At 32.1% G+C, this 21,190-nt stretch overlaps 1 long non-coding RNA gene across 1 annotated transcript; it reads right to left on the reverse strand.

The window, feature by feature from the left end:
• Window positions 1–2,353: 2,353 nt before the first annotated feature.
• Window positions 2,354–13,005, reverse strand: LOC145033724 (uncharacterized). Its single transcript, XR_013677668.1, has 4 exons — window positions 12,936–13,005; window positions 4,147–4,279; window positions 2,786–4,063; window positions 2,354–2,706 (listed from the first exon to the last, which is right to left on the reverse strand). It is a non-coding gene; the product is annotated as an uncharacterized LOC145033724 (long non-coding RNA).
• Window positions 13,006–21,190: the final 8,185 nt, after the last annotated feature.

The raw sequence follows: 21,190 nt of genomic DNA on the forward strand, positions 1-21,190 counted from the left end.
TTATAACTCGGATTTCGGTATTCTTTGTATCCACGGAAACCTTGTGACATATATTAAAACTTAGTTAAGATCAATCCTTCTAAATAATATGCCATCAAAAAGTCATTTTTGATGCTTATCGTCTGTAAATTAACTAGCCCGGATCTACGAGTGTTACATTTTCTAAACGTGGACTGTCATGTAAAGTATTATGTTTGAAAAGATTGTTATTACCTCTATGATTGACTCTTGAATATGATCAATATTGTTAGCATTACTTGGACATCAATGTTGCAAACCCCAATGAATAATACCTTTTTGTAATTTAGTTTTTCAAGCTCTTTCAAGTTAGATTTCCTTAATAAAATTCATTCGTTCAAAATAACATATGATCATATTTTTCCGACAATTACATGATTATAACACAAATATCGATTAAATTATTTTTTAGTTTATTAATTTTTGTATTTTTATTTGTACATATCTGTAGCCACATTAGGCTAAAAATGTCAACTTAAAGTTTCGTGGTTTAATTCGTTTTTTATATAGCTAATTACATGGACCGAGGTTTGAAACATATTATATTATAATAACCTTGGGTGATGTTTGTTATTTAAGATGCAAAAAAGTATATGGTCTACGGACCTCTGCAGCGATGTCAACTAAACTTCTACATTCTGCAAAAATACGTTTTTTTTTTTTTTTTTTTTTTTTTTTTTTTTTTTTTTTTTTTAAACGTTTGCAAACTCTTAAAATAAATTAAATTTTAAATAAACTATTTTTTAATTTAATGGAATTTTTAAATATTAAAATCTAAATAGTTCTAGTTTTACAACACTAAAAGATTTTATCAAATTCATATTCATTTTACGTTCTATTAATTTAAAAGATTTCATATTAAAATCATATGTACCCTTTGTTATTTATTCATAGTGATGATAAACTAGATATTTTATCTTTTATCAATATATTCTATAATAAAATCCTCTTTTAAACTTACTATTTTAAACTTACTATTTTATGAATTTATGATAAATAATTAACAAATCTAGATCAAATTTCATCTATTATTATATAACACTTTCATTTTTCATAACTATTTTTTTTATTGTGACACTATATTACGACTAATACGTACGCCTAAATTATTTTGTATTTTTCACATTAGAATCATATGTGTACCCTTTGTTATTTATTCATAGTGATCAACAAAAATGATAAACTAGATATTTTATCTTTGATCAATATTTTCTATAATAAAATCATCTTTTAAACTTACTATTTTATGATTTTATTATAAATAATTAATAAATCTAGATCAAATTTCATGTATTTTTGTATACCACTTTCAATTTCATAACTATTTTTTTATTGTGATACTATATTATGACTAATATGTACGCCTACATTATTTTGTATTTTAATGATAATAGGATGGTTATGTTATTTTTAAACAGTACGTTGTAATATAAAAGAATAAAAGCTTTGATATTTATTGTATTACGTTGTAGTTGAAATGAAGAAATATTACAAAAAAGAGACATTCAAATATTAAATATTAATCATTTTTCACGCTGTTGATGTTTTATGATGAGTAATTTGATTTGAAGTGTGCAGCATAATACAAATGTAATTATGTTATTGATATAGAATTAAAAAATATGAAATTGTTTTTTAAGTTGAATGTTGAATGTTTCAAAATGGTAGAAAATTCTAGTTTATAAATGCACCAAGAACAGAACGTACTCATCTTTTTAAGTTTGTAGTGTTCTAAAAAATCAATCAGTCTATAAAAACTAATATCTGCATGTGGTACGTACAATACAAACAAAAAATGCCAAAAATATATCTAGATAAAAAAGAAACACCATTTTAATTTTGTTATGTTTAAAATATAATCTGGTTCGTATTGACCGTTTGATTTTAAATTAGTTTTTTTAATTATTTAATATTAAACCCACAATTATTTAGTGTATTAAAAATCCCAAACAAACATACCAATTAAAAATCATGAAATTGAGTAAACTCACCCGTATAAATGACATATTTGAAAAAAAATGATCTACTTTTTTATTTTTTGGTAAAATAACTATTTTCTCCAAAATACCTCATTTGGTCTCCGGAACGTCGGATTATGATTTCGGATCGTAGTTCTAGAATTTTTTTTATTGTTTTTTGTGTAAATGTGTGTTTTTTTAGAAGTTTTGTTTATATAATATATAAAATGCAACTGGTAAATTTAAAATCAACAAAAACCAAATAAATTTAAAAACTAAAGGGATTTGTTTGAAGTACTATTACAATGTTAAAATCATTTTATTACGTTTACCCAAAAATATTTCTATCAGTCAATTACGATATAACATAGCCCATGAATCGCTTTGACCGTCTATAAAATATAACTTCCTGGTGATCAACGCTTTTAGGAACCATCACAAAAAACCCCCACAATCTCTTCTACTGTCAATCTGTTATAGTACTTGTGGCGGCTTTTCGAGGGGTGATGTTGAAACTCTCAAGTGAGATTTAATTGCATGGTTCAGTATCTCATTAGTTGATACCCACTAGCAATTTGTGGATGTGGGTTCGCATACCGATAAGCTAATTCTGGGTTTCTAAAAACTAGTCGCTCTTCCAATGAGTATCGCATATTGTCATTTTGAATGTATTCAAATTCAAAGCACCCAAAAACCAGTGAGCAATTGGTATATTGATTGGGATGTAAAACTACAAAAAGGTTAGAAATAATTAAACATCAAATAACATTATAATACATACATACTTAAGTGACCAAACACAATTATACCATATCATAGTTTGCCCAGTTGGGTTAACAAATCTGTCAGCCATGTCACTTCAGTCGAATGTATCAGTGTTGAAAGTTGTCGGTACACCCGTCCACCAAGTGTCATCCTGTCTACGCTCTATCAACAATGAGATCCACAACATGATGTGTTGCCAATTAAAAATATTTGCAGCAAAGTAATTGTTGTTAGTAGAGGTATAGTATGTAAATGAGTAGGCTAATAACATAACTTACATTACATTCCAACCACCCTACGTGACTATCCGCATATAAATGAGTCAAAAATTCAATCGTCAGAATAACGGTCAACAAACAGTGAGTGAACAACACCAAATCATCTCGTTGTTTATAAAGCGTGTGTATAGCAAGTTCTAAGAGATTGTCCAATGGTGTTGGTTGTTGTCGTACAACACATTTCCTCTTCATTTGTATCCATGAGGACTTATACCATATGGACATAACTTTTTGGTGCATAGAACATCGAAGTGCTGTCAGGGGTGTGTTGTGTTCATCCCGTGGAATCCCTTTTACATCCGACGAATGAATAAACGTAGACGGCTGCTCAAGGCCGTCATGTAGTGGTTTTTCGGAAGTGTCTGACCCGTAATCATAGTCCCCTAATTCATTGTTATTGTACTCTGCGATACCAAAATCGTCTCCGTGAGAGTTATTTATAAGTTTTAGAAGCTTGTCTAAAGTAACGTCATGCTCTGCTAAATGCTTATCATGTGACCTCAACTACTCGCGACATTCACTGAGCTAATTTTTCAACTGATGGACCTCGTTTTGAAATTCAGTAATAATTTGGTCCTTATAAGTTGATGGGTCAGCGGTCAGCGGTGGTGGTGGTGGTGGTGGTGGCGGGTGACATGAAACATCTAGTTGTGCCTTATTTTGTTAAAGCTTATAGGTAGGGGGTTTTTGGGTGACAGTGTTAGTGAAGGTTCCCTGTGAACTTTAGTGTTGGGAGAATCAGGGCGATCAATCAATGCCAAGCTAACTATCCACCATTCAGCATGCCTCTCAGCTTCTGTCGGCTCCAAACTTTTGTCTGAATCTATTATCCTCCTAACAAAATTATAAAATTATAAATAAACATAAATTTTTAAAAATATATATTTAAATAATTAAGTAACCATATGTCATCGATTTGTAAAAACTGGTTGCAGTGAGTCTTTTGTAAAAGCTCAGTTTTAACCATACAACAACTCCATGGATCAAATTCTCTTGTTGAGTACCAAACAAACTGCTCATAGGAAAAGTCTAAAGAATCCATATCTGAATGTTAGCAAATAAATAATAAATTGTTAAAATGTTAGCAAACAAAAAAAATAATATTAAAATTTTCATCATATACTTACCATAAATGTGTATGTGTAGGTCATTTTTTGAGGTTGTTTCTCTTTCGATTCGTCTGGATGTTATGTTTTCCAACCTTATTGAATACAGTACCTAGCTGTTTGTATAATTGGTCCCAAATTATTTTCCCTATATCTATCACATAAAAATTTAATTAAAAGTTAAATTCTAAAAAAAATATTAGTAACGATAAGTGATTATAATCGGTAGTTATAAAATAGACGACATTATATCTATTGAATTTATCACGGTTGGATAGCAAAGCAAAATAATCATCTGTAACAAGTTGTTTAGGCAACTTCTCATTGAAACCCTTCTCTAAAAGGTATAGAAGATATACACAGACTGTATCCTCGTCCAATAACTCATTAAGTGAATGTTTAAATACCATCATAACATCATGTAACGTCCCAAATTTCGAGTTCAAAAATTTCGTTTGTAATTAAGTAATTTATAAAATCGTTTACTAAAAACATTGTCAATATCATATCAATCCATAAACTGTAAGGCCCTGATCCTCAGGTATGGTTTAAATAAGACTTCTTGGGTTAAGGCCTACTCGACGAGTTGGTTTCCCTACTTGTCGAGTAGCAACGGGGTGGGATCACGTGATAAGTGACCTACTTGATGAGTCCATATTGGGACTCAACGAGTAGGAGCTGGCAGATGAAACCCTAAATCTCGGGGTTTTACACCCTATTTAAAGGAACCTCAGCCTCCTTTGGGCCTCTTTACAGTTCTAGAGAGCTCTTGTGAGACCCTAATTCGTGTGTGTGTGTGTGTGCCCTTTGTGTGTTGAAGCTTGAAAAGATGATATTTGGAGGGAAAAGGCTTGGAGGAGAAGGAGATTGGAGCAAGTGGAGTGTGGGACTCAACACTTATCTCAGTTATCATCTTCTAGAGGTACCCAAATCGCCATTTCCTTGTAGATCTCTTCTATTGGTTGACTTCTAGGGTTTCTTTTATGGAATGTTAAGTTGATAAGATGAGCTATGGGCTAGATCTGAAGTTGTAACTTCAGATCTGGACTCTCCTTGGATTCTAGAAGCATAAAGTTGCAGTCTTGGTCATGATTGAAGTCCCTCTTGAGCATGAAGTTCCATGAAGAACTTAAAATAGGCATTTAGAGCCTTTATAGCCATGCATGCACGTAAAGTTTGCAACTTTACGTGAAAAGCATGCCCTAGAAGCTTGGATATGAGATTTGGACCCGCTGCATGGCTCAAAACAGGTCTGTATGGAAAAAGGACTTAATGGACTCGGCGAGTCGCAAGGTTGACATGGTGAGTCATATGAAGATAGTCGTGGACTCGACGAGTAGGATGAGCAACTCGGCGAGTTCGATGAAGATTTCCATAGACTCGATGAGTTGTATGAACAACTCAGCGAGTCGGATGAGTTTTCCCCAAGTTATGAATACGTGTGTATTCGTGATGTTGTTAGAAGGAAACCCGACGAGTAGCCTTAAGGTTTCGATCGAAAATCGTAAGAACTCGGCGAGTGGGAAGGAGTTTCAAGGAACTCGGCAAGTAGCCTCGGGTACTCGGCGAGTTAAGATCAACATGGACTGTTGACCTTGACTAGGGACTTTGACTTTGATTAGGGGTAAAATGGTCATTATAACCTCAGTTCAGTTATCAGTATCTGATTTAGTGTTTATGGAAATTGTAGTTGGGGAATTCCGGAGCAGCCGTCATCCAGCTTCGGATTTAGCATCTTAGTAGTTAGAGTTACGAGGTGAGTTTCCTTCCAGTAGCAACGGGTCTACGACCTTAATGCCGGGCCGTTTAGATAGTAGTTTCGGACTTAGGTTCGATACCGGGAGAGTCCCGAGAAGTAGATATGTATGCTTGTTGTCTTCGTGATTCATGCATGTTATTTTCGGTTATGTTATTTGCTATATGTACCAGACTTCGGTCTGATGTCGGGCGGGGCCCAAGCTAGTTCCGAACCTCGGTTCGATACCGAGCGGGGCCCAAGCTAGTCCAGGACTTCGGTCCGATGCTGGGCGGGGCCTGATGTAGTGGGTGGGGCCCATTATTTGCTTATATGTCATTGTATGGTATGTGGTAGTTTGTGGGAGCTCACTAAGCTTCGTGCTTACAGTTTCAATTTTTGGTTTTAGGTACTTCCGCTAGTAAGGGGAAGAGCTCGCGATGATAGCATCGCACACACCACAGCTTCAGTTTTTCTTTATCCTCGGAGTTTTCATCAGAAACTGTGATATGTTTTGATACAGTTGTTATGTTACATTTGTTCTGATCTTTTGGGATATTGTTCTACAGTTTTTGTTGGTATGTTGTCAATGATGTGATTATTAGTATTATTAAAACAAAATTTTTTGGGTCGTATTTTTGGTTGTTACATAAACCATCATGAACATGTCTAAAAATCACAACATCGAACAGTAGTATAAATCAGAGTACAATCCCAGAAAACTCATTGCGGAAATCATGTGTGTGTGATGCGCTACTATGTCGCCGACTCCTTCCCCTTGGAGGAAGAGGTATCTGAAACCAAAACTAAAACTGTAAGCACAAAGCTTAGTGAGTTCCCCCATCATACCACATACTATATAATCATACATGCTGTCAGGCAATTCTGTGGTACCCGACCTACCCATATCAAGCCATTCTGAGGTGCTGACTACCCGTGTAAAGCCATTCTGGGGTGCTGACTACCCATGTCAGGCCATTCTGGGGTGCCTGCCTACCCTCCGGTCTATCTCACCCGGTCATGGGGACTATTTCACCCCTACTACTATCACATAACAACCTATCATAACATGCTGTCAGACATATATGGGGTGTCCGACCTACCCTTCGGTCCTAACAACCAATCTGGGGACTATTCCCCTCCTACTACCACTATCATATAAAACATAGCATACTGGCACATAGAACATATCAAGTAATAGCAAACCAGAAAATTATCACAAAGACAATCATCTCAACTGTAACAAACTACTAGTGGGTCGACCTTGGTGCCTTAGACCCACTTCTATTGGAAGGTAACTCACCTCGAAGCCGTGTAGTGTCTGCGTTGATCTCGGCGTGGAAATCGACTTTCCTCAACTCCTCAACCCTACACAACGTTCTTTCTCGATTACTATGCATACTAATAACCCTTACAGGGTCCGTCTTCATGAGTTGGGAGATTGCCTTAGACTCGCCGAGTTTGTTCATACACTCGTCGAGTCCCATGATTTCCAGGTCTAGAATCTCGTCCAACTTTGTTGAGTCCTTCTCTAGACTCAACCAGACCCCTAAAACTACAAAGGTTGGGGAACCACTATTCGACTCGCCGAGTCCCAAGAACAACTTGTCGAGTCCACTAATGTCCATGTCCATAAACTCGATTTCTATTAAGCTCTTCTCATCAAAAGGGTAGATCTGACCTCCTAGGTTCGATATAACACATAAAGCCATAAACTTTACGTCCATGCATAGGTCTTTAAGCTTAAAAGGACCAAAAATGAGACCCACAAGATGCAATGGGCTCTCATGGCCATAAAGTTGGCACCTTTATGCCATGAGAACCCTCCAAAGACCAATATCTGAAGCCATAACTCTATATTACACTCCACAACCCGAAAATGGCTTAGAATGCCCTAAATATACCAAAATCTAAGCCCTAAAGATGAATAAACACATGGAAGATCAAAATAAAAGTTTTTTTTTTACCTTAAATGAGTTGGAAATGGAACACAATTTGTGGATCTTCTAGCTTCAAATTGAACTCCCAAGCTCCTTTCCTCTTCTCAAGCTTCACAATCCACCAAAATGCACAAAAATGGCCTTAGAACACTCAAACAAGGCTAGGGTTTCAAGCTAATATCTTCTGGAAGTATAAGGGACGATGGAGGCTGAGATGGGGAGAGATAAGTTGTTTAAATAGGGTGAAAACTCTCAAATTTAGGGTTTCACTCGGACAACTCCTACTCATCAAGTCGGTCTCCTGACTCGTCGAGTAGGTCAATTAAACCCCCGATGAAAGACGAGTCTACTCGGCGAGTTGGGCCTCCAACTCGTTGAGTCCCAGGGTAAAACATGAAGTTTTCTTGAATTAAATACGTACCAGGAATCGAGTGTTATACATCATCTAATTTGGCCGAGACATTCCCCGGGACCATAGGAAAGGCATCGAAACAGAAGGCGGTGTCAGATTTAGAAGCAGGAAAATAGTCACCAAACTGGAAAAAATTCTTTCTTCCCGAAAGACAACTCATAACCCCCAATCTCAACAACCATTTCCTCTACTTGGTTTTGGGGGTCCGTGACAACTTGGTGATAAAAGATGTAATGTAGAAGTAAATGATCATCATTTACATTAGGAATGTCTAACCACCTCCCAAAACATGTATTCTGGAATATAGTCATGCATTTGGGTTTGTCTCTAAATACTCCGCCAATTTTGAGTTTACAAGACAGTGTAATGGATGCATCAAAAACCATGTCGTGTTGCGCAGATAAAAAAAAAGGTGTTATCACTTCATTTCGAAACCAAAACTGACCAATATTCTGAAGCAATTCGGGACCAATTCCTCGTGTTTCGAACCAGTTCCTTGTGTTCCCTAACAGTTCCTCGCATTCCGGAGGCTTCCAGAATGAAATTTTAAGATATGAAACATTTCGATGTAATTTAACAATACCCAAACATCTAAACTACTTTTCAGTTGGTCCAACAATGACATCTGTAATTTAAACTCTGGAACGTTTTCAGATCATTCCAAAACAGTAATTATAGATGAATAAGCACTTTATACAAACAAACAAACTAAGTTTTTGAAGTGAATAACGTAACCATAAAATAACGTGGTCGTAGTGGTCTTCTTCCATGTCGGAGTTGCGTGTCGGAGACCAGAATCAGGATCGGGGTCGCGTATCGGAATCGAATCGGAAAGTCGAAGCAAGATCCAGAATGAAGTCGAGGGTCCGGATTTTTCAAATTATATTCCAAAATTTGAATTTCAAATTCCCGATCGGGAACACGGATAGTTAGTCCGGAATGAGAATTTCGGAGGCAAGGAAATGGGTTGGTCCACTCGAACATGAGTCTGAAATATGTTCCGAAATAGCTCATTCCGAAAAATGTGGTTATTTTGCAATTAATAATAATAATAATAATAATAATAATAATAATAATAATAATGAGTTATATTTTGTAAAAACACTTTCAATTTCCCTTAAAAATCACTAACGAACTTGTGAACTAAAAATCACTAAACAAACATGGAAGTTGTTTCTTTTGAGGGCCACGACTCTTTTAGCGATAGATGCCTAGAAGGTGCGAGAGTGTGAGTTGGCTGAAAGCCCCACACACAAACTAACGTGGACAAAAGTGCTACATTAAGGTATTACAGTTTAATTGCTATTCGACCCCTGAATTATTGATACTTGTGCATAAACCTTAAAACTAGTTTTCTTTGAAGTGAATTTGTTAAACGATGAAATCAAGTTTATACCCTAACTGTTTGTTTGTTTTTTTAATGGATATTTCAAAACCACTTCGCCATAAATAATATTTGAGCTGATTGAATTGTAAATATGAACAAGAAGTATTGGAAAATATGACTAAGATAATATGAAGTTAAATATTATATGATTTGTTTCAAGTGTCTTGAAATGCTCCGTCATTTTTACTAGTGATCCCTGTAAATAACTTACCAAATAAATAAAGTAGAAAGAACCACAAGATCTTTTTGTTACCAAAAAAAAAAATCTTGATTTAGTAAAACATCTCACTTTAATACAAAAAATGTATGAAGGTTTTTGTTTAGTTAAGACATACTAAGTGTATTCGAACACTATAGATTTTAATGAATTTTATATTATTATTTTATTTTTTCTACAACTTTATTATTATATTTTTCATACAATGCATTAAAGTTTATAAAAATTCAATGAAACAATTACTCCAAATATAAAAACTTTTATTTTTCCTAAGAGTTCATTACTCATTAACCTCTATTACTATTGAATGTTAATGTGTCATGATTAACTTTAATTCATTAAAGGACAACTAAACTATAGATTTCACCTCAATCATCATTCAACTCATATATATATATATATATATATATATATATATATATATATATATATATATATATATATATATATATATATATATATATATATGGGAAAAGTGAATATACCCTTAAGGGTATATAACCTTAGGTACCCAAACACACTATACTACGTTGTTTTGTATTATATAATACATTCTAATTGTCCAATGTTCTTATAATTTAACTTGTAACTTGATTTACTTCCATTATAAATTACACATTTATCTTCCTCTTACATAATTTTCATTTTCAACTACAATATGTACAACCTAGTAGGTGTTCGACAAAAAGATGCATTATAAGAGAAAGATAGTAGTGAAATTTCGAAAATCTTGAAAGTAATCAATTTAGGGGTTAATGTTTAAACATTATAATGAATATATCAAACAAAACGACGTATTATTGTGTGTTTGGGTACCTAAGTTTATATACCCTTAAGGGTATATTCACTTTTCCCTATATATATATATATATATATATATATATATATATATATATATATATATATATATATATGGAAAAGTAAATATATTTTTACGGGGTATATAAATTTAGGTACCCAAATACATCATAATACATCATTTTGTTTGATATACTCATTATAATGTTCTTAAACTTCAACCCCTAACTTGATTTAATTTCAAAATTTTTAAAATTTCATTATTATATTTCTCTTACATCACATCTTATTATCGAACACTTATTAGACTATATATATTATAGTTGAAAATGAAAACTATATAAGAGGAAGATAAATGTGTAATTTGTAAAAATCTTGAAAGTAAATCAAGTTAGAAATTAAGTTATAAGAACATTGGATAATTAGAATGTATTATATCATACAAAACGACGTAGTATGATGAGTTTTGGTACCTAAGCAGCTAAGCTTATATACCCTTAAGGGTATCTACTCATTTTTCCCATATATATATATATATATATATATATATATATATATATATATATATATATATATATATATATATATATATATATATATATATATATATATATATATATATATATATATATATATATATATATATATATATATATATATATATATATATATATATATATATATCAGTAAAACCATTACAACTCTATTTTTTAGTATAATCCATAAAGAGATTGCCGAAACAATAAATCAATAATAAATGTACATATATAAGTGCTTATGTAGTTGCTCTCTGGTCTATGTATATGTAGAATTTCCCGAATAACCAATCAATGTATGTATTGTGCTCTTCCATTTACTGAAGTGGCAAACATCTATTACACTTGAGGACGAGTTTAATATCTCAATAAACATTAGAAGATTTGTATTTATTTTTAAGGGTAATATACCAAGGGTGCATGATTAAAAAAAGCTCTCTTACATGTTGTGTCATAAAACTAACGGGTCACTTGTCTTTTAATTATTTATTCGGTTGGTGTTTTGCTCTGAAGCATTGACACTTATCGTTGTAACGGTGTAACCCTTTATAAAAGGAAAGTGATATTTCCATTTAATAAATTGATTAATCCATATGTATGTTTTAATTGAGTACTTTTTGCATTATAAAATGTGTTTTGGGCTATTTTTTACTAAAAATTTTTCGTCTTATCTCTTATATCAACAAAGATGTTTTCTCCAATGTTCATGAAAAATTATTGTAGAGTCGTTGCCTACATTATTAACACATAAGAAAGTCATGGGATGATCTTAGCCATCAACCCATCAACGATATAGTGAAAACTAATTTTAAATACGTCATTATTTTACTATTTAATCTTTGTTTGAATGAGAATACACATATCTCTTTCTTGTTATGATAAACTCCTTTCCTATCGGGGGATCCGACTACATCCTATCTATCCGATCCAACTTGATCATCTGAGACTACTCCAGAACAGTTAAAATAAGCATGATTCTAACAATCTCATTTTTCATGATTGCTAGTAGGTTTCTACCGGGAATCCCAAAATCAACAACTATGTATCATCAAAGTCTTACCTGATCCTAATTACAAGTATGTTAAAAAAATTATTTTTAAATCAAATTTGAGTCTAATATATACATTGTTTCAAATTTTCGATTAGTTTTTTATAATGCTCAAAAACCATCCATGTTCTTTTGAATAAAAGAATATTCACTTCTAGATTCTAATATCACCAACATCTGTCCTCAAAAGAAAAAAAAATAAGAAAAAAACAGTTGATATAGTGGGACATCATTGTAATAACTTTCATATAATTTGATGGTTTTTGTTATAAGACGACATGAGTTCAAGTCTCAGTAAAAACATAAATGGTTATTTAAGAGTAGGTTAGTTAACTTGCTGTTTAAAAAAATCTCTTATATAATAAGGGTCTAAAGAACAATGTTTTAAAACTCGGGTTGATCCAGCCGGTTCAACCGGTTGGACCGTGACCCGCGTTAGAAGGCGGATCAATTGAGACCGGTTTTTTGTAAAAATACGAACCGGATTGAACCGGCCGGGTTTCCCCTAAACCGCGGTTCAACCGCTTATATCGAACCGGTTAAAACCGGATTGACCCGTTTTAATAGGGTTTGGATGGTTGGATACAAGTAGCGAACGCTAAAACAACGAGCCGTTTGTGGTTTCTTCAATGTTTTTCAATGTTTTTAAATATTTAAACTTTGTAGACATCAAATTATTGGTTTTATATGTTTATGCATTATGCATGAAAGTAAAAAATATAAAAATAAAAAAATACCTTAAACCGGGTTCACCCATGAACTGATCATCATACCGAATCAATTAAAAACTCAAGTTTTAAAACATTGCTAAAGGAAACAATACCCTAAAAAAAGAAAATATAATAATAATAATAACAAAAAGTAGGGTGGAAGCCATCGTGGGTCGTATATGACGCTTTTTCTCCCATTTGATCCTCTGGTGGGTCCGACCCACGGTTTGGTCTATATTTGTGTTCTTAATATTCCAATGGTGTGTCGACACGTGTAAAGTTTTGCTACCTTTAGGATTTTGTGGGAGCTTATCACTTGATAAGGTTATCTTCCTCTCATTGGGTACACATTTCCACGTGTCAGTTTCCCATCTCAAAGTTAAGAAGACAGTAACAATTCAAGCCGATGTCTACCCAGCAATGGAATTGAATATATAAGCTTTTTATTTTGTAGGTATTATTTACTAAATTTTGTTTCTTATTGTCAATAGATAAATGTTCAATTAATGTATATGATAAATCTTGCATGTTGGTAACAAATTAAAAGATTAGAATTTTTATTATTTATATGTAGATGTGCTCCTTTAGTCCTTTATACTATTTGTAAATACCATTTATCTAAATGGTCATAAATTATTATTTTCTAACATTTATTTATTATTTAAAATATATCAGATCAAAAAATCTTTATGTTCTATAATTATAATATATCTACAAAAAAAAGTTACATTACAATATTTATAGTTTCATAAAGTTTATAGTTTAATTTCATAATATATTATTTTCTTTTTAAATTACATTGATAATTATCTATATTGGTTATGTATTAAGTATTGTTTTTTAATTGGAAAATCTGATCTACTCCAAAACTAACACATATTTCATCTATGTTTACGATAGAAGTTGAACCTCGATCTCAAAGAATGAGAGCAACATGTGATACCATTGGGCTAGAAGCCCTTTGATAATATTATTACTCCTTCCGTCTCAAAATTATAGTCCATCTTTCATTTTTAGTTTGTCCCAAAATAATACACAATTTCTAAAAATAAATAACATTTTTACTAAAATATCCCTCATTATTACTTAACTAACTAAGCATTTAATGTAACATTAAATGTAAAGTAATGACAAACTGATTTTATTGTATAAAGTTAGTAATAATTAATATTTTTTTAATCTGTGTGTTTTTTATCTGTGGACAATAATTTTGAGACGACAGGAGTATTTTTTTTATATATTTACCTATGCTTTTAGATAATAGAAAAATATGAAAAGTCAAAATCTATTTAATTAGAAATGGTAGGTTTCTTTTTACGGTTTTTGATTTTTTGTTATTATTTCCGGGTATAAAAGAGGTTTCAGTTCTGATTTAGACTACATACGAGTCATAGGATCAATAGGCACCAAAGACCAACAACAAAAAAATAACCTAATTCTCTTAGTCAAGGTAGGGGTTCAGATCTCATCATGCATTTTTTTTAATCATTTCACTAACCCTACACACCTTCCTCCTTCTGATCTTGCTTGCCACTCCATTAATTATTATCAAACATAATCCGACGGAAGCTATTCGAAAACTATTGAACTTGCTCCGAAGTTTATGATTTGGCTTTTATGTGTCACTGATTACTGTTTACGATTGGATTGCTATCTTATCAAATGAATGCTATAGCCATTGAGGCTAGAAAAATCCATTAAAAAGGAAGGGAAGATTACAATTTTTTTTTATAAAGATGTACCCTTCATCAAGAAATCTTGCATAAGAGATCCTTCTTACTACTCTATCTAGAATGAAAATCTAAAAAATAAAAATCAATGTTAGGATGTGGGGCCACAAGGACTGGGACCCCTAAGGAGAGGTCAACGAATGCTCTTCAAATTGGTCTATAGCCAATGAACCGACTAGGACACCCCCCCTTTCTGCCATATCTCTCACCGCCTCAGACTAGCTATCCCTAGCCGAAAAAGTATTAATAGAGCAGTTGAGTGCCTTTCTTTCCCCTATCTTTGTTTTCCACCACCCGACTTAATGGTAAGAAAGTCTGCCTCCTAAGAATGAAGGAATGGATTAATCACCTTTGGGGCTGGTGGATGGACCGCCTTTCCTTAATATAAATGGTGGATGAGCTTCACTTAACAAACAAGAGAATGGGCCACATGGGTGCCTGCATTGTTAGTCTATTTGATTTACAGGAAGATATATTTATTGAATAGAAAGAATGAAACATGTACCAGCTTATCGCCAACCGTGCTTCCTACCAATTCTGCCTATCCCAGACGATCGATCCTATTGATTTAGCCGCACCTAAACCTGCAACAGCTGCCTCTAGTCCGAAAGCAACTTACTTTTCTAATGAATCTTAGCTTGCTTTTTTAATATAATCAAAGTGGGACATCCCTTGTTCTCGCATTCCTTTCCCTTCACCCTTAGCTAGTTGCCTTCTTTCCTAGGGAATTCAATCACATCGGATCAGTGAACTAAAGTCAGTCCCTCAACAGCTAAAGTAACTGCTTGATCTGTCACCCTCCGTGATTCAAGCCTGTCACCAAGCCTTAAGTCAAAAGCTCTGGTTTCAATCCCTTTAGCTTAAGACACCAAGTGAATCAAAGCAAGAGCTTACTCAAAGCTCAAACTCTATTTAAATCAAAGTCAAGCGAAGCAAAGCAAGCTACCCAAAGAGGGATAAGCATGATCATTATATTCTAAAGGTAGAGATCCTGAACTAACGACTGAAAGCTATAAGTTCTCTATGTGAACATATGATCCTATATAAACAACTGGAAATGCTAGACTAACTACTCTAGAGGCAACCTACTGGAGAAAGCTAGAGGATGGAAGTTACTCGGATAATAGGATTAGGGAATAAATGAAGGAAAGAAAGCTTAACTCACTCGAACTTCTGAGGGCCAGTGAACTCAATCTTGAACCCTTGTTTAGCTTTCTCTTTAGTCTATGAGGTTTGATGACAGACCGTGGTAACTTTAGAAGATGAAGAGGAGATGACCTTAGAAGATTCTATTAGAAGTAAGAAAGCCTTCAACAAGAGAAGGAGACCCAAGCACAACCAACCTACCTTACTCATTAAAACTATTCTCTCTCTCCCTCTATCTATCTATCTATCTTTCTCTCTCTCTCTCTCTCTCACACACACACACACACACTCTCTCTCTCTCTCTCTCTCTCTCTCTATATATATATATATATATATATATATATATATACTTACACTTCATTGATAAAAATAACTAAATTAAGGGAATATCCTAGATAAACTTTTATGTATATTTAAGTTTGACATTCATCTATAAAAACATATATATTATAAATTTTGATATATTTTATTTTTAATTATATATAAAGCCTTAAAAAATGTTGTTGTGTACAAAAACTAAGGTTGCCGTTAGCCAACTAGCAAAGACTAAAAAAAACGTGTATTTGTTTTGGTTTTAATTCTCATATACATTTATGGTTTTCAATATTAACAAAATTAAAACATTAGTATTTTAGATTTAGTGCGTGTTCGGCAAGCAACATTTGGGAGCTTTTGAAATCTAGCTTTTAAGAAAATGCTAGTAAAAAAGAAAAAACTTTGTTCGGCGACAAGAGCATTTAACTTTTAACCTAAACAAAACGCTCTAAAATCCAAAACTACATGGAGTAGGTTTTAACAAAAAGCTCCAAAATCAAACGCTACCCGCTACCCGTTACCCGTTACTAGCTAGTTTTGCCGAACACACCCTTACCATGTTTTATCGAGTTACCGGCTTTTGTGTTTTTAGTTGAACTATTTTGTCTCTAAGTCTGTTTATATATATATATATATATATATATATATATATATATATATATATATATATATATGCCTTCTATAATAAATTTATAGTCTTTGCTTTATATATATATATATATATATATATATATATATATATATATATATATATATATATATATATATATATATATATCTTAATTACCTTATAAAACATTTTTTTGTCAAATGCTGAATTTTAAGTCGTACAAACATACAATGCATTTGTACAATCAATTTATGCATTACAAAAACAGTAGAGTACATATGGTCAACAGTTGAAAAGGTCAAATCTCTTACCCCATATTCTTAGGCTATTTTGACCCGGTTCATTCCTTATCTCCGTATTTCTTCAAATCTTGCAATTTCTGTTCACAAATTTTGGATATATATCGCTGACGTTTCCATTTCTAGGGTTTAATTCATCTTTCAGCATTCAACCACCATTGTCACACCCGTCGCTTGGCGCGGGTAAACGACTAGTATATATATATATATATATATATATATATATATATATATATATATATATATATATATATATATATATATATATATATATATATATATCTTTATCTTTATACCTTAATAAGCATTTAGCCACAAATACTGAATTTTAAGAGGTACAATCCTTAATGCATCATATACAACAAGTTTATGCATTCCAGAAAAATAAGATCCATTGAAAAAGTGATAAGATTTTGAATGAGTCAAATGATAAGATTTTGAATGAGTCAAAGTTTTGATCAAGTGATAAGATTTTGAATGAGACAAAGTTTATGAATTCTAGAAAAATAAGATCCATTGAAAAAGTGATAAGATTTTGAATGAGTCAAAGTTTTGATCAAATGATAAGATTTTGAATGAGTCAAAGTGATAAGATATGAATGAGTCAAAGTTTTGACCGAGTGATAAGATTTTGAATGAGTAAAAGTGATAAGATTTTGAATGAGTAAGAGTTTTTACCAAGTCTTTCTCATATTCAACTTAATAGGTCCAACAAACTCCTCATTATATCACCTTATTCTCAATTAGTTATAGCCACCCTACCTTTCCCTTCATCCGATTTTTAATTTAAAATAGACATTGTTGCTTGAATTTAAAAACTAAAAATATTCTCTCTACAAACATTATTATCAACATTACTCTTGACATGAGTTTCTTCGAAACTCTATCTCTTCACTTCTAATCTTTTTTTTCCAACTCAAGTTTTTTGTTTTTGTTGCTTAAAATCTCTATCATTTTTTTTTTGTTCTAGGTTATGGAGGTGGTGCTTACCACCATCGTCAAGCTCTACACACACATACGTATTTCTCTCATCTTTCTATCCATAAACCCTAATCAAAGCCACTATCACCATCTTCATCGCTAACACAACCACCACCACCACTCTCTTCCTTCTATTCCGTAATCGGCACCTTCAACACCACACACCAACATCTTGATTTTATTGGTTACATATTTTTCTAATCTATGTTTTATTTGGATTTCCAGGTCTCCGATGAAGTCTGCACCACTATTACCGCCATCACCACCCTTAATTTGTCTCAGTCATGACCATCCATGACCATCCAGGTATGATTTTAGATAAGCTTTCAACGCCTTCTTTCCTTTTATTTTCGTCACCAGGATTGGGTTGATTCTTCGCTATTTTTTCGAAGTTTAAGGTAAGTCTAGAAGAGATAAACTTCAAAATCATTCATCTTTATCCCGTATCTCTTTGGATTGATCGATTCATGTTAGTGTTCTATTTTTATTATTTCTTTTTTCATTTTTAGATTATATCTGGTTTGGTTATATAGAGAGAGATAACAATGATCAAGCATAACTCAAGTTTATGATGTTTCCATGAGAAAATATTAATTTACTATAGCTTTCCGGAGATGTGTTGGTAACCCATAACTCAAACCTTGATCATTTCTTATATTTTTCTATAATTTCTTTTAAATCATCATCTGTTTAGAAAATTTGGCTGGGATGAATGAACGATGATTTAAAGGATTTTGCAGGAGAACTATAACTTTCATATAAGTGTTTTTTCTTTTTTTTTCTAAGGGTTTTTGCTTTTTAGTGAAATCTATGTTCCGCATATGGTACTTTAAGAAAAGATTTGAAGAATGTATGTTGCTAATGATTTGGATTCGGATTGCCATCTAGACAGGCATGAAAATATATCTAAAACTTTCATTGAAGTAATTTCAAGAGTCAGATGGTATTTTGATGAGTGTCCAGCCTTGATGTTGCAGCATACTTTTTAAAATTTACTAAGTTATAGCATTTATTTTCAATTTTTATCTTACTTTAGCATTGTACTTTGAAAAATGTATCCAAATTTTGCATGATGTATGACTGAATGATAGATATTGAGAGCATGTCTAAGATTTCTTGCAAAACAATGCCAATTTCAACCTTGTAACATAATATGCAAGGTGGAAATACCACAACTCCTAGAATGCCTATTCTCTCTTTGACCCGAATTAATATTTTTTTTTCTAATTTTTGCATGTTGTTTAACATCCAGATGTCTATTACCTTTTGATTAACTCAGGTAAATGTTTTTCGTTTCAAATTTTTTTCTTTTGATTCTAAAACAAGTTTTTTCTTCCAGTATTGGGTTCTTAATCACAACTGACCATACATTATTCTTTCATTTGTTATTGCTAAAATTAATCAACATGCTTCCCAAATGTTCCATATGTGTGTTTAAAGCATCCATTATTGACATGTATTGCTAATGACAGGAAAAGACCTCGACAATAGACAATATAAGGGTATTTGATCCTTCCTGATCTGGCAACCTGGCTCTGTTCTTAGCCTATTGCTAAATTGACCCGACCCCACATCTTATTTACACTTTTTTGTCTATAAAAGTTCTAGTTTGGAATACTAGGGTGTGTTAAATTTGTTCTCTTTAAATATTCTATGTACAATCATTTATTTGCACATTTCCATGAGACATATCACCAAAAGTTTACTTAAATTGGTATTAATTTATGTTTTTGTATGCATGTATGTGTTTTGAGAATTGTAGAATGAGTGGTGGCATGAGCCAGTTTATAAGGAACAATTGAGTTGAAGGTAAAATTGTAAACCCATATAGGTAAATGTATGTTTTAAAATCACTTGATTTTTAGTTGGGGAAAAAAATATAATTTTCAAGCATTATATTGAAGATATGGTACATTAAGTTGAGAAAGTACCAATTGTAGCATTGTAATTTCATTGGTTTGTATATTTTGACATTTTACCTTTTTTTTTTAAAATAAAAAGGGTTAATTACAAGATATAGCAATGTACATTTGTTTGTTTATATATTTTAGCACCATGCTTTTTGTTTCTTCCTATTATAGCGTTGTACTACAAAATCTCAACCAAATTATAGTAAATTGGCCTAAATCCAATATTGGAGTTTGTGTTATCCGGTCTCTCTATATAAGTGTGATCTAATATATGTATATATGATCAACAATTTTCAGATTGACCTATGTATAATTGATTGTAAATTGAAAAGTTGTACGAAAATCAGCAACAAATTGATCGTTGGGTGTCATATCTGTTAGTTGATAGAAGAAAAATTATAAAATTTTTAATACATTGTATATCTTTCTTTTAGCTACGTGTATTACAATTACATGAGCAATTGAAAAGATACAAAAGCTTAGACTATGTGCATCATAATGTATTACTCTTTTATCTGGTTAATAATAATATACATAAAACTATCAAATATGACTTAATTACTTGTATGTCCTTTATGTGTTTTTTTCTACCAAATACGAGTTGTAATGATACCTGGTCATATAGAATAGTAATTCAACCCTTATTTACTGAAATGGTCCTTGCTGCAACTAGAGATGCACATTTATCGGTTTTGGTTTTTCTTTTTTTAAAATCGATTCGATTTTCTAACATGTTTTTTCTAGATTGGTTTTGGTTTTTGGGTTTTCTTTTGAAGTGAAACTGATTTGAAAACCAGTTTTTTCGATAAAAAAATGCTTCAGTTCGGTTATAGTATAAAAACTATATATATATATATATATATTAAAACCTATTACTAACCAGTGGTTTGGTTATAAACTAACATGTTTTGGAAAAACCTATTCTCAAAAATTGTTTTGGATTTTTTTTTTGTCGATTAAAAAAATGGTTTAAATGTACACTTCTAGCTCAACAAGGTCACATTCTTGAAATAACCTTGGACATTCATATTATAACAAAGTTTGGACAGTTTGTGTTATATTTGCTAACATTTTATGGTATAAAGTTTCATTTGTTTATAATACCACTAGAAAAAACATTTAGCTTTTTAAAAACATAGAATTATTATTTTGACATAAAATTGAACATATAAATTGATCACGTTCTTAGTAATTTGATGAAAATCAAATATTTAACCGCACCACTTTTAGACTAATTTGACAACAAAAAATTACTAGATGGAGAACAAAAATGAACTGTTTTACAACAAAA

Source organism: Lactuca saligna, chromosome 3, assembly GCF_052625555.1.
Source record: "Lactuca saligna cultivar CGN05327 chromosome 3, ASM5262555v1, whole genome shotgun sequence".
In the NCBI taxonomy this organism is placed as follows: domain Eukaryota; kingdom Viridiplantae; phylum Streptophyta; class Magnoliopsida; order Asterales; family Asteraceae; genus Lactuca; species Lactuca saligna.